At 34.4% G+C, this 13,256-nt stretch overlaps 1 protein-coding gene across 4 annotated transcripts in view; it reads right to left on the minus strand.

Moving 5' to 3' along the window:
• SCAI (suppressor of cancer cell invasion) overlaps positions 1-13,256 on the minus strand; it is a 207,494-nt gene that overhangs the window by 155,802 nt on the left and 38,436 nt on the right. Inside the window, exons 1-2 of one of the 4 annotated variants that reach the window (XM_056812136.1) lie at positions 987-12,220; positions 159-261 (exon numbers count right to left, since the gene is read on the minus strand). The exons of 2 other annotated variants lie outside the window; for them this stretch is intronic. The gene's annotated coding sequence lies outside the window, so the exon portion shown is untranslated. Of the gene's footprint in view, positions 1-158; positions 12,221-13,256 lie in introns of those variants that run through there. One more of the 4 variants, XM_056812135.1, reaches the window with a different exon arrangement.

Raw genomic sequence — 13,256 nt, forward strand, 5'->3', positions numbered from 1 at the left:
ACTATAATAGTTGTTATAATTCACTTTTATGTAATGGCTTACAGTTTCCAAAGTACTTTCTAAAATCATACCACAGATGGTCATAAGGACTAAGCATATTGAATCACACACCTAGAAACAAAAAAGGACCCAATACAGAATATGAAAAATGAGGTTACCTTTTTTCTAAGTAGTCCAGTAAGTATATTCAATCTCCTTCCCTTTTACTCAAAAACCATCAGAAGCAGAATGGTACAGTGGGAAATGTACAGGATTTACAACCTGATAAATCAAGTAAGTATAAACCATACTAAGAAGTTTGAAATGTTAAATAAATGTGACAAAAGCAATATTTAAAAAAAATTTAAACCAGTATTATCTTTAAATATTTCAGTTTAACAAATATGTATTAAGTATTGTGGGAAAGCACTGTTCTAGGGACTTCGGAGATACAAAATTTAGAAAAGACATGATCCCCTGCCCCCATGGAGGTCATACTCTATCAGTGGATAAGATACAAACACCAACATATGATGTTTTAAGGAAGTATAAAACAAAATGCTATGCAAAGTCAAAGAAAAAAAGGTTATCACCAACCAGAGAATAATGTAGAAAAGTTTCTCTAGAACAGGAGGTATTTGTGATTGAAGATGAATGAATTAGGATAATATGGAATGTCTCAACAGATACTTTTTGTACTCTTCTTCCCCACCAAGTAAATTATCCTTCTCATTCCCACTTGTGAGCTTTTGTTCATGGTACTCTTCAAGGGTGTATGGGGTATTCAGGGAGGGGTAGTATCTCTGGTATGGAGGGCTTGTCGTGCCCTCTTAGGGCAGCTCTCCAGCCTCTGACCCCCACCTGACACCTAGCTCTCACTTGTGGCTCCTAGTAGCTGCTAGCATGCGGCAGCAGCCACACCCCGGCAACGGCTTCGACAGGTCAGCTAAACCTTGTGAGGGTAACCATTGGGTCATCGACCTCTGGTGAACCAGGGCTTTGCTCACCCAGCATGTGAAGACTGCTTCAGCCAAAGAGACGGAAGAAACCAATAAGAAGGTTCAACGGCTGAGAGGGCGACGCAGCAAAGCACTGTGGAGTGCTCAGGGCATGTTGGAGCACAAAAGACAACACGGCCATCCAATGCAGCTGAGGAAGTCTCCAGGTGTAACGACTTTTCGTGCCACTGGACCCAGGCTTCCAACGCCGAGAGAGTGGGACTGTCTCTGTGCATCGACTTTTCCACTTAAATCTCCTTCACGCACAAGTGTCTTTGTGCACACTCATCTATCATAGATGAAAGCACACAAAGACAATCGTCATCCTTGGTTACCGAGAGACTACTACTACTACTCTTCTTCTTCATCAAGGATGAATAGTTCATACAATGTTTGCTTCACACAATAAGTATAATACTGGAAAGTTATGCTTCTGTTTTACTTTATATAAAGGAACTCATTTTAAAAGCCTATAGAAGGCTTTCAGCAAAAACATGTGGTTCTTTTATAAAGAAAATAATTCCTTAGTGAAGTGAATAATCCTACCTCTTAATCTGTCTGGTTACTCCAGATATTCATGAATTTTACTTAAAGCAGGGAATGACTATTAAAAACACAGACAATGTGCCTAACTAGAGCAGTAGAGTACTTAAAAATAGTTAAAGTCTAAGTCTAATATCATGAAGAGAAGGGCTGAAAAAGACATATATTCCTAACCAATTCTTGACTTAAGACATGAGAGCTTTCTTTCAAATCTAAGCAAAACTTACTAGTTATCATTTTTCATTCTGTTTACTAACCCAATGCAAACTTTAAAAGAACTAACTGGTTTTGATCAAATTTGGTACACTATACCATATTAACCTATAATAGGTTAAAGCAACAACTTGATATATGGGAAAACAAAATGGCAGCCAATAAGTTTTCAAATAGGTTTTCAAAAAAATAAATTCCTAAAGCTACATATATTTTTCCAGAAAATGGCTGTCAATATATCTCTAAATTATGCAAAGAATCCAGCTATTGCTTCCAAGAGACCGTCTTTTAAGAGTAGCAGGAGTTTTCAAGTATTTTATGACCACTTAACTTTACAGAACAAAAATCTGACACCATCAATACCCAACAACATTCTAATTGAACAACTTAAAAGGGGGGCATGACATGCAACGTTTGGAGAATAAGAGAGGGAGTAAGTTAAAGTAGGAGAGTTTGTTTAATTAACTTCTGTGGTGGTGTTTTTCCTATTTGTATACTGCTGAAGGAAACCACCAATCTAGTAATTAAACCTTCAGTTTGTCTGCAGTAATAGCTACTATGGCAAAAGCAATTATATGATCTAGAAGCAGAGATTCAAACAGTTGTGGGTTTTCCCTCCTAAACATGAGCAAGACCATTTTCTGGTTCTTATGGGTTTGATTCTTTTTCTTATTCAGCAGGTAATAGCTGCAATTTAAAATTTATTGGGGGGAGGGGGGAGAACTTGACTACTCAGTGGTTAGAGACAAGCCTAGAAATAGGAGGACCTGGGTTCAAATTTTACCTCAGATATTCCCCAGAGAGCAGGTGACCCTGGAGAAGTCACTTAATCCCATTGTCTAGCCCTTACTATTCTTCTGCCTTGTAATCAATACTTCACACATCAATTCTAAGACAGAATGCAAATCTTTTTTTTTTTTTAATTCAACTATATCTGTTTCTCTCATTCACTGGGTGCATAATTGGCACCTGGAATGAGGGAAAGGGAAAATAACAAATAAATGGACAACTTAAAGGTTGCATTATTTTCCACAAAAAAAATTTTTTTTAATCAGAGGAAAATCTGTATGATTTAGAAAGTTATAGACAATAATCATCTGAGCTGATATGGTATGGAATAGCTTTGCCCACAAATTCAGGGTTCCAATTAAATTCTGCCTTTGAGAAATCACAAAAACAAAAACAAAAACAGTACCCTATAGAAGTTTCTAGTATTTTAACATCTAACACAAACTCACATGGTTTTAAACTGAGAAAAATTGATTCTTCTTAAGAGATACAGTCATATTATACAAAATGATTGCAGTTTAATTCTGGTGCAGCTACATTCTTGATTACCTCTAAAATGACACATTCCAAACCAAGACTGGGAGAAATTCTTCCTGAAATAAAAACAGCTATCTAGGATATAATTTCTACTGTGTGTTGAAATGCAAGAAAAGCTACTTTGGTTTCTGTATAGTATAAATGAACATACATCATGATGGAGAATTCCTTATACCGAATGCAAGAAAATCACTTTAGTTTTTGTGTAACATAAATGAAAACACATTATGATTTAAACAAAATATAAGAACTATCCCAAAGACTAGACTCAAGCTCTGGCAGAGTCCCCAAATTCCTAATTTTCTGTTTAAGTGTTAAGCTTGAAAATAAGTACCTGTCAGTGAAGGTTATTAAGTTTCTATTAAACACCCTGTAAAAATAATTATTTTATTTCTTGGATATCTTTTATCTTTATTGGACACTTCCTTTCCTGTGCATCTGTTCAAGTATCTGTAGTATCAAACTACTCCCTGCAGATCATTTTGGAGCATTTGCACAAACCATTTGCAATGCCCATGATGGTTTTTTGGCCATCACTAAATATCCTGGTGTGGAATTTTTTAAGCCAAAATCACTGAGTTCTATGTATCTGAGAAGAGAAAGAATTCCTCCAAATGCCTTCAAGGTCCCAGTAAAGCAGTGTGAATTTAGGCACAACAATTTTTTTAGAAATTACAGTACAGAGATTCAGAGTAGATTCCATGATTTATCATTAGTAAGGAAAATCCAAACTTTATCAATAAGGTATGAAGTAGACTATAATTTTTAAAAGCTATCCCCACTGAACAGCAAACTCTGGTAGGTCCTGATCAAGAAGTAAAGACTTTGAGCAAAGATTCATAGGTATATTATGTATTTCCATGAATCAGTCTAGCTAAGTGCATGGGAGCTTAACACCAAAATCTAGCCACCAGATAAATAGTGGTCTGGAGAGGGGAGTTGTTTCATTTGGTTTGGTTGTACAACAGTAATTTATGAAACTCTGTACCAAACTATGAAGCATTGGTGGATAGCATATATCATACGCACTCATCCTAATGAAATGAAAATGTTCTGAATGTGGAACAAAATACTAATTAAGTTACATTTCAAATAATAACACTGTTCTTCACAGAGATTCAACTAAAAAGTTAGCTGAAACTATCAATAATTTTAGTAAAGTTGCAGGATATAAAATAAACCCCCATAAATCATCAGCATTTTCACATATTACTAACAAATTCTTGCAAGAAGAGATAAAAAGAGCTATTCCATTTTAAATAACCACAGATAGAATCAAATATCTGGGAGTATATTGGCCAAAACAAACCCAGTAATAATAAAACATTCTTTACACAAATCAAGTCAGATCTAAATAACTGGAGAAATACTAATTGTTTATGGGTAGGCAGAACTAATATGATTAAAATGACAGTCCTACTTAATCTTCTTATTCAATGCCTTCCCACTCAATTTGAGCCAGAAAAAGTAATAAAAATTATGTCGTAAGACATGACAAAAAAAGTAAAGAAAGGTGTTTAGTAGCACTGGATTTTAAACTGTATTATAAAACAATAATTATCAAAACTACTTGGCATTGACTAAAATAGAAGAGTAGATTAGTGGCACAGAACAGACATACCCACAAACAGTAGAAAAAGATTATACTAACCTTGAATTTCACAAAAGTATAGATCCAGGATATTGGAATAAGAAATCACTATTTGGTAAAAATTGCTGGGACAACTGGAAAGAAGTTTGGCAGAAATTAGGTACAGACCTTTATCTTACATCACTCATTAATGTAATATCAAAATGGATACAAGATCTAGGCATAAAAGGATATAGCATAAGCAAATCAGAACAGGAAACTATCTATCAGATTTAAGCACAGGAGAGGAATTTATGAGTAAACAAAAGATGGAGAGCATTGTGAGATGTAAAATGGATAATTTGGAGTATACTAAATTAAAAAGCTTTTGTACAAATAAAACAAGTGTTGCCAAGATTGGAAAGAAAGCAGAAAATTGGGGACAATTTTTCATGAACAGCCTCTCTGATAGAGGAGGTATATCTAAATATATATAAAGAACGTTGTCAAATTTATGGGACTAAGGGTCATCTTCCAACTGATAAATATGCAAAAGATATGAAGAGTCAGTTTTTGGATGAAGAAATCAAAACTATATATAGGTATACCAAAAAAAAGTTCTAATTTGCTAAATTAGAGAAAAGCAAACCAAAACAATTCTGAGGAATAATCTCACACCCATCAGATAGGTTAATTTGACAAAGGGGCAAAATGACAAATGTTGGAGGGGATGTGGAAAAGTGGGGACACTAATACACATTTGGTGAAACTGATCCAACATTATAGAGAGCAATTTGGAATTAAGCCCAGAGAGCTATAAAACTATGTATGTATAGTTTTGCTGGGTCTATTTCCCAAGAAGATCAGGGAAAAAAGGAAAAGAACCTATATATTCCAAAATATTTATAGCAGCTCACTTTGTGGTAGCACATATCTGGAAATTGATGGAATGTCCATCAATAAGGGAATGGCTAAACAAATTATAGTATATGTAGATGATGGAATACTACTGCATCATAAGAAATGACGAGCAAATTAATTTTTTTTAATTTGGAGAGAACTACATAAGATAATGAAGAGTGAAATGAGTAGAACCAAAAGAACACTATATACAACTACACATTTAATATTTGAAGAATGGCTTGTGAATGTTCACATCCAGATGAAAAATGGAAATAGGAAAGACATAACCTAATGTACAGATCTGCTTGCTGAATAAAGAATACTATGATGTGAGGAGGGGAGAAAGAAGCTGAGATACAAGAAAATAAATTCTGTTAAGAAAAAAAAAACATAAAAAGACTGTAAACTCCATGTGAAAAAAAATTTTTCCTCTTCTCACTCAAATCATCTATACCTCTACCAAAAAAAATTAATCTTCTTGCTCAAGTCTTTTCACATTATTATCCTTACTTCTTTTTTTTTTAAACCCTTATCTTCCATCTTAGAATCAGTATCATGTATTGGTTCCAACACAGAAGAGCAGTAAGGGCTAAACAACTAGGACTTTCCCAGGTTCACAGAGCTAGTAAGTATCTGAGGCCACAGTTGAAACTAGGACTTCCCATCTCTAGGCATAGCTCTCAATCCACTGAGCAACCTAGCTGCCCAATCCCTTGTTTCTTAATGCAGAGTTGTAATAAAATTTGAAAAACTTTAGGGTTTCCCCACTGCCTGTGAATAAAATACACATTGCATAGACTGGGATTCAAAGTCCTCCAACAATCTTGTTTCAAATTACTTTTCGAGCCATGTTTTACTATTTCCCTTCATATAGCCTGTTCTACTTAAACTACATGGCTAGATCTTTTTATAATAGCCCAAATCTGGAAACAAAAAGGGAACCCACCTATTATGAAATGGCTAAATAAATTCAGTATGACTGTAAAAGAAAATTATTGTACTAGAAATAGATAATTTCAAAGGAAATTAGGCAGAAACTCTAAGAACTGATACAGAGCAAAGTAAACAAAACTAGGAAAATAATTCACACAATGACAAAGAAAAACAATTCTGAAATATTTTAGAACTCTGATTGATGTGATGATAAACTACATATTCAGGGGACTGAAAGTTTAACTTGCCACTTGACCCCTTCCAGAAAGTGATGAAAAATTAATGAACAAAGGAAAACGTATCTGTACAGAGGAAGAAATCTTATAAAAACAAATTTTAAAAATCTTATAAAAACAAATAAATAATAAATTAACTACTAGCTCTTCTCCAGTCTCCCCCTCCCCAATTCCATCTCTGGACTTTTATACACATTGACCTCTATCTCCAATGGGACTTTTTTCCCCTCACCCTTACACCCTATAAATTTCCATGGCATATTCTCCATGATGCTTTCCCTGCTACCCTAAAGGTAAAAGTATTCTATGATTCCTTGCTCCTGAAATCTCTCAGATAACTTTTAAATATTTCCTTTATAAAAATATTCTCACCTGTATTACAGTAATTTGTGTATGTGTTTCACCTCCTTGTAAGCCAGAACTATGATTATTTTTTCATTTTCATAGTCCAAGTCCTAAACACAGTTCCTTGCACTCAATAGATATTTAGTAAATATATAATGAATAAATTTGAAATGTTATACATTTGAAGTGAATAACAGGAGAAAAAAGGACAAGTGTAATTAAGCAGCTCAGTGGCACACTGGATACAGTATTGGGTGTAAAGTCCAGAAGTCCAGAGTTCAAATCCAATATCATTCACTTACTATGTGACTCTAGGCAAGTCACTTAACCTGTCTGCCTCAGGTTCCTCAACTATAAAATGGGAGCAATAATAGTACCTCCCTTCCCAAGTTGTTGGGAAGATCAAATGAGATAATATATGTAAAATATGTAATAAATATTTGCTCACTTTCCCCTTCATAATTTTTTAAAAATTATTTTACATCAATTTTATTTTATTTTATTATTATTTTATCAATTCTGATGCTTAAGGAAAAGCAGGTGTAAGTAGAGAAAGATAAGGATAGAGAGAAACTTTTACAGAGATTTTAAAGGTGATCACCAGGCACTTTCAAAGACCTTTATCCTTGCTAGAACTGGGTAATAAGCAAAATTTCAATTCAATGCTTCTTTTTCCCTAATCTAGGTGTACAAAAATCATCTAGCAACCCTGATAAGCATCTCTCCTTGGCTTAAAACAGACTGAAGGTGGAGAGAAAATGGAAGAAAGATTTTCTAATTTCTAATGTAACTACAATGTGTTACAGTAGAAAGAGGATACAGTATCAAAAGTCAAAAACTCTATAGGTTCTAGAGTCCACTCTGCCACTATGTAGCTATATAACACTAGGCTAGACATTTCAGTTCTCTGACTTCAATTTGCTCATCTAAGAAATAAAAACACTGGACTAGAAATTTCTAAAGGTCTCTTCCAGTCTTAACATTTTATGTTCTATCTTTTGCACCCAAAATCAGTCCTAATATTTTTTTCCTTCTCTGACAAAATTCCATCTTTTTTCCCTTCACAGCTCCTCCCCTACCATTGACAGTAAGTATCTAAATTGTAACAGTCAACGTATGCTACCTGAGAACAAATGTAGTAAAGAGATCTTATAATTTCACAGAATTATAATATTCTAGAGCTGGATAGATATTTAAGCCATCAACTAGCTCAACCCCCTCTTTTTTACCCAACAGGAAACTAGGATCTGAAAAGCAAAGCTCAGGAGTATAAAGAGCCAGAATTCAAATCCGTATCTTCTAACTCCTTTAGCCAAAAGCATCATTAACTCCAATACCAGAAGCAATATGAAGTTACAGAGGTAGCAATGGACTCAGTGACAGGAGACTTGGACTTAGTTACCAGCTAAGACATTTCATATGACACTATGCAAATTATTGTAATGTCTCTTGGCTTGAGTCTTCTCATCTGTAAAATGGGGATCATACTATTTCACTATCCATATCACATAGAGTTGCTATTAGGAAAATGCTTTGCAAGTCTTCAAAGTGTCATATTGTAAGCTATTGTAAAACTAACATTTTTTTCTTTTATACACACATTCTTCTTTCCAACTACTTTCTTCGGACAAACTGCTTCTCCCTGCAATCCCAGCCTCTAACAACCACTACCATAGCTTTTCTCTTCTTTCTGAAATAGTTTAGTTAATTCCACCTGGAGCCCAGCTAGAAACAGGCAAGGAATATAATGAGAAATACTTTTTAATGTGTTCTTAATGCATAATTTGTAAATTTAAAAAATCTATTCTCCTTGGAATAAAAGAATTTATTTTGTGTTAAGTTGTCTGTTATACTGAAGTTTCAAACAACAAGGGAGCAAAACAATTTTCTAATCATGCCAGGGTGTTTAAAAGCCTTAAGTCTAGTTCTGAATTCACTTTAGGAAGTCTCTCATAAATATCCTCTTTAACCCTCTCTCCAGGTCTTCTAAATCTTGATCAGAGGATACAGAATAATAAAAATAAAAGAGATTCAAACTAGTACCATTTAATTACTACTCAAAGTGAAACTGGGGAGAAGGAAGAAAATGGAAGAAGGAGGCACCAGGGATTTGGGAAGGAAGGAAGCAAGAATACTATCAGGACGGATTCTAAATGAAGGCACTGTTCAACCAACTATTCTATATATAGGCCATTCTCAAAACGCTTCTTAGGTTCTTGGGTTAGTCCTAGGCATAAATTCATATCCTACAGTATCCATGACTGCAGCTAAATTTAACTTGGGTTCAGCTTAATCTTTATAAATAAATCAGAAAAGTATGCCATCATTTGGTGGAAAAGTAATGATTTTTGAATCATGATTGCAACACAAGGTTTTGGGGGAAACTGCCTGATGCATAATAAATTTTGTCCAAGCTATTTGTTTGCATTATCTTTATTTTTAAGATATGTTTTTGTCACAGTATGTTGAATTTTGTTCTTTTATTCATTCTTCAACCTTTTTATTTATTGGACTTCTTAATCTATTTATGCTCTAGTCATCCAGTTAACGAACTTTTATTAGGCACTTAATATTTACCAGGTAATATGTTAAGCAATAAGGATACAAAGAAAGGCAAAACCAAAGTTCCAGCACTCAAGGAGCTCACATTCTAATAGAAGCAACAACCTGAAACAACTCTGTATATACAATATAAATACAGAGCAGAGCAAAGGTAATTTCAGAAGGAATGGAGTGGGAAGAAAGAGGAAAATGCCGGGAAAAGCTTCCAACAGAAGGGAGAATTTTAGCTGAGTCTTGAAGGAAACTAGGGAAGCCAGGATGTGAAAATGAGAGAAAGCATTCCAGGTAAGAAGGAGAGCAAGTGAAAAGGCCCCAAGTGAGACATGAGTGTGTTGTGCAAGGGAACAGTAAGAAGGCTGGTATTTTCCTGGATCATAGACTATGCAGAACAGAGTAAAAAATCCAGAACAATGTTGTAAAGGCTTTCAATTGCCAGAGAATTCTGCATCCGAACCTTGGAAATAATTGAGAACTGAAATTTACTGGGTAAAAGACTGACAATCGGCTCTGCACTTTAGGAAAAATTACTCTAGCAGCTGAGTGGTAGACAGGCTGGAGAGGGAAGGTACTTGAGGAAGGGAGGCTAATCAGAAAATTATTGTCCAGGTAAAAGTTGATGAGAACCTACATGCTTTAAGGTTGTGATTATTAGGCATGTTGCTTTTATATTTATTTTTATCGTATTATTTTAAGAGAACATTTTGACCCTACAATTAGTTTTGCTTACTATACTTTGACTCTAGTCTATACTCAGTCTCTTCCTGCCCCTCATCACATCTGTTAATCTGCTCTAGCTCAAGTTTCTTAACTCTTCTTAAATTGTTAATTTCTTTAAAAGTTGTCCTTTTCCCTCCCTCTTTTGATCTCTTTTTTTGTCCAGTTAAGCATATGCTTCTAAAATCTTCAATTCTTCTCTCCTTCAACCGCTTATTTAAAGGAATATTCCTTACTGTATCCTCTTTCAATAGGTTTTCCTTTCAATAGGCCTGTCCTAATTTCTCTTTTCATTCAGGCTTTTTTGTATTCTAGTCTCCAAATCTGAGTAATACCCTTACTAGTCCTTCATGAGGCTAGTTTATTGTAAAAATAAAAGGTGAACTGTAAAAATAATAAAGCAATAGATTCATTATTAGTTTATAAACTGATTTAGATACTCTGCTTGCTGTACTTACAAAGTATCTTCAGTTTATATAAATGAAGTGAAGCTCATAAGTTAACTTCTCTTCAGGGCCAGGCACAAGGACACTAAAGAGACTCTTGTTACAAAAAAATAAAATATTTATTGAAAATATAAAGATAAAAAAGGATTTCTAATTCTAAGGGATTCTAACTTCACCCAAATAAACTGGGTTTCTCCTGTTCCACAGGCTATATTGATCCTTCCTGATCTGACTAACCCAAATTTTTACTATTCTAAATAAACTAACACTATTATCCTTATAATTCTTAACTTCATCTTCAAGTTATAAAAATAACAAAGTCTGACTGGTTGAGTCTCAGAAAGAACCAAGTTAGGGAGAGGGAGAGGGAGAAGGAGAGGGAGAGAGAGAGAGAAACTCCTAACTGCCTCCCAGACAGTAACTCTCAAATCCCTCCAAATAACAGAGAGTAACTGCCACAGAAAAAAACCATTAAATTGTCAACATTTGAAACTGACACTGTCTTAGCTCTGCTTAAAACTCCAATTCTTTCTGAAGTCAGCTTCTCTACTTATCTCTAAACTAATATAACAAGGCTTAATTTCTCATATCATCCTTATATTATAGAGCACAAAATGTGAACTTACTATTCTATCCCATTTCAACATAGATATATAGATTTTTAACCAGTCTTCCTTTTCTTCTGCTATACCTCACCTTGGGGGAGGGGGAAGATCAATTCATGTAAGAATTAATGCTAAATGTAAGTAGTGTCATATGGTAGAAATCCCTGTGTTGAGACATGAAGTCCTATACTTATCTTCTACCATTCCTAATGCCAGATTATCTTACCACTGGTCCAATATCATTTTTTACCACTTTGGGGACTGGCTGCAGACTGATTTCATACTTCTGCTGCAGTGTGGGGAAAATCCTCAAAAGTACAATCTTCTCTCATGGAAAGTGAAAATATGAAAATTCCTCCTCCATACAAAACACATTATAAGACAGGTCCTATCACTTGCCATAAACATTAGCTTCCCTTCATAACAGAATTGTTCTTCCTTACTCCACTTCAAAATGTTCTTTCACCTTCTTAAGAAGAGATAATTTTCTACTCTTCACCCCCATCCCAGTCCCTACCATAAATTGTTTTTTACTGTTATCTCCCACAGCCCACTCTTTCTGTTCCCCTATAGAGGTAAATTTCCAGTTTCCTTCTGTCACTTACTTTCTCTTTCCTCATCTGTTCACCTTCCCACCCCCCAAAAAAAGATAATGATAGCCTAAAGTGAGTAAGAAATTGAGTATATGAAGTAATAATTCAGCTCATCTTCTTTCCATTATCCTGGTTTTCTAGATCTATATTTTTATCTCAAAATGATCTTTTTTAATCCTATCATTTATCCTTCAGTTCAATTTCTATACAAAAAAAAAGAAAGAAAAATCATACACAAAGAACTAAAAACAAAGTGAATGTCTATCATCTAGGAAATAGCTCAAACAAATTGTGGGTCATGAATACTAACAAAATACTGTAAGAAATAATTAAAATGATGAATACAGAAAAGCATTTTAAAAATCTATATGAACTGATGCAAAATGAAGCATACTAGAAAAACAATGATTTCATCATACATAGAAGAACAGCAGCAAAAACCAAATACTGGTGAATTATAATGACCAAGCTTGGCTCCAAAGAGGATATATAAGAAGAAACTCCAATCCCAGTCCTTTGCAGAAGTAGAGGACTATGAGAATGTGATAATTCAGATAATGTCCAATTTTATTGATATCTTATTTAATTTTGCAACACTTTTTTCTCTTTTCCTTTCTTCATACTTTATTGTTAAGAAATAACTTTCTAAGTGGAAGTGAAGGAAGCCATATGGTAGAGAATATAGGTAATCTAAAAACAAAAGTTAACAATAAAATGTGAAAATTATTTGGCATTTATACTTATTTATCTTTTCTATATTTCTACTATTTGAGGTGTCTACAAGTCAAATAGTCTGTTTATCCTATTCTTATCTCTGGGTGGTTTTTATTTGAAGAAATGCTTCAAATACTTCCCCCTTGCTGAATATCCTTCTGGGTTGCTGCTTGAGTTCCTTGGAATTTTGGAATATACTATTTCAATCTCTTTCAAATTCTCATGAAAGCAAAATAACACTAGATTATTTGTATCAGCATTCCTTCATGTTTAAAGATCTTTCTCCTTGCTGCTTGAATAATTAGTTGTTACTGAAATTACTAAATTTAACTAAACCGAGGCAAAGTCAAGATGGCGGCATAGAGAAAGCGAAAGTTCAGACCTCTGAAAACCCTTCCTTACCAATTACAAACTAAATGCTCCCAGGGAACTGAAAATCAAACCTAACAACAAGAAAGAGCCAAGGAACCCTCCTGCTGGGCTCAATTTAAAAGGTATGCCCCTCAAAAACTAGAATTCAGGAACACTCAGGTTAAGGCAAAGGGAGAAGAAAGGTCCCAGGATTACACACACACA

This window comes from Monodelphis domestica, chromosome 1, assembly GCF_027887165.1.
Source record: "Monodelphis domestica isolate mMonDom1 chromosome 1, mMonDom1.pri, whole genome shotgun sequence".
NCBI lineage: Eukaryota > Metazoa > Chordata > Mammalia > Didelphimorphia > Didelphidae > Monodelphis > Monodelphis domestica.